At 40.0% G+C, this 2,258-nt stretch overlaps 1 pseudogene; it reads left to right on the top strand.

Moving 5' to 3' along the window:
- Positions 1-203: 203 nt before the first annotated feature.
- Positions 204-1,769, top strand: LOC147708491 (zinc finger protein 862-like; annotated as a pseudogene).
- Positions 1,770-2,258: the final 489 nt, after the last annotated feature.

Raw genomic sequence — 2,258 nt, 5'->3', positions numbered from 1 at the left:
GTGCGAACCTGAGAGTGCCACACTGAGTTACAGATCTGATGCAGTTACAAATTTATATTGGAACCATCATATATTTTATTAATTATTGAAAGCAAATGTTATAAGCCAGTACTGTAGTTTGTACAAACTTCATGGTAAATTTTTAAATTAGTTACAGTGAGTTGTTGTTTTTGATTCTAGCTCAAAGCGGACAGAAGCAGTGAGTCAGTGCTGGCTAACTAGTGAGGACAAGGCAGACAACAGGCAGAGAGTGCAGCTGCAATGGCAGACATCAGGTTGTGGTTGGCCGGAAAAACCACTGGAGCTAAAACTCCAATGAATAATGCAGGAGAGAGTTCAGCAGTTGGAAAAAGGAGATTAGAAGAAATCCACCAAAAGCAAAGGGAGTATGATCAAAAAAAAAGACAGAGAGTTGTACAACAGAAATGGCTTGAAGATTTCAAGTGGGCAGTGATTGAAGAACAGGAAAGTAGTGGAGCTGCTGCTGACCTAGTTGAGCCCAGTTTTAAAAAATCTCAAGTTTTGTATTGTGGAGTTTGCAGGAAATTTCCTCATCTTGCAGATACTAAGTCTTCCCTATTTGTTGGTGTGACAGAAAAATTCAAAAGGGAGACGGTGGAATGGCACCACAAGAGCAAATTGCATGAAAAATGCATATTACATGAAGCTGCAATTCAAAAGCCACAGGAGACCTGCATAGCCAAATCGATCACAAAAATGCATGAAAAAAATATCCGGCACTTAAACATTTTATTTACTACAGCCTATTATATTGCAAAACAAGGTGAGGCTTTTATTAAGTTTCCAAAACTCTGCTCACTGCAGAAAAAGAACAATCCTGAGTGGAATTTTGAAAATTATATGACTGATCATGCATGCCGTAACTTTGCAATAGCAATTTCCGAGACCCTAAAAATGTCAATTCGATCCCAAATAGAAAATGCTAGGTTCATCAGTGTTCTGTCAGATGGGTCAACTGACAAAGGAATTCAGGAACAGGAACTTATTTATGTACGATTCGTTTGTGAAGGCACCCTTGTTACCCATCTGTGTGACATTGTCAGCATGAAAAACTCCACTGCGTCCGGAGTGAAAAATGCTATTATGGTTGGCCTGGAAAGCATGGGCATATCTCTGGATATTCTGAGCCAGAAATGCATTGGTCTGAATACAGATGGAGCTGCTGTGAACCTCGGTACTAAATCTGGTGCTGTGAAGCAGCTACTGGACGAAGTCTCCAAGCATCAAGGATGGGACAATTGCAATCACATTGCAGTTGTGCACTGTGCAGCTCACAACCTAGAGCTTGCTGTGTGTGATGTTAAAAAAAAGAGTTCATACATATCCAAATTTGAAGAGGTGCTCAAAGGATGTTTCAAACTATATTATTATTCACCTAAGCGGAGAAGGGAACTTAAAGAGATAGCTGATAATCTGGAAGAGCAGTTACAACATTTTGGTGGCTTGCAGCAAATCAGATGGGTAGCAAGTCAGCACAGGGCAGTAACAGCGCTTAAGACAAACTGGGAAGCTACAGTACTTCATCTTGAGCACCTTGCTACTGGTACTGATGAATATTCAAACAAAGCCAAAGGATTGCTTCATGACATGAAATCGGAGAAGTTTCTTTATTTCTTGCACTTCATGATAGACTTCACAGAGCTGCTTCAGCAAGTGTCTAAGGCATTTCAACAAGAAGATACTCTTATTTCTGAAGTTGCAAGAAGAATCGAGGTGCTTCAACAGAAGCTAATACTGCTGAAAACAAAGCCAGGAAAAGCACTAACACAATTTCAATTGCTTTTTAAAGATGGAAATTTCGCAGGGGTCCCATTACTAACACAGGCAAAGCCTGCTAGAAAAGGCAGCTCTAATGAAACTAGTGTCAAGGAAGACACTATTGAGTTAATAGAGAAGGCTCTTTCATTTATGAGTGACCGCTTTCTGAAGCACATCTCAGGCAAGCCGCATTCTTTGTTTAACATTTTTGATTTTACTTTGTGGCCAGACTCTGTTGAAAAGATTAGAGTTTTTGGGGATCAAGAATTTGAGGACCTTGTACAGTACTACAAAAAGGTACTTACTGATGAAGAAATTCAGTCTGCCCCTGGAGAGTGGCTAGATTTTAAACTGTACGTCTTTCATCGGAGGTTGTTGCAGCCTGTATCCCTCTTCACTCAGCTATTGAAAAAACGCCCAGAAGAAGTTAAACATGTCATTCCAATTTTAGAAATCATGCTTTCCATCAGTCCAACAAC

This window comes from Lissotriton vulgaris, chromosome 6, assembly GCF_964263255.1.
Source record: "Lissotriton vulgaris chromosome 6, aLisVul1.2, whole genome shotgun sequence".
Taxonomy (NCBI): Eukaryota; Metazoa; Chordata; class Amphibia; order Caudata; family Salamandridae; genus Lissotriton; species Lissotriton vulgaris.
Note: the sequence above shows the minus strand (reverse complement) of the source record. Positions and strands in the feature narration are given on the sequence as shown.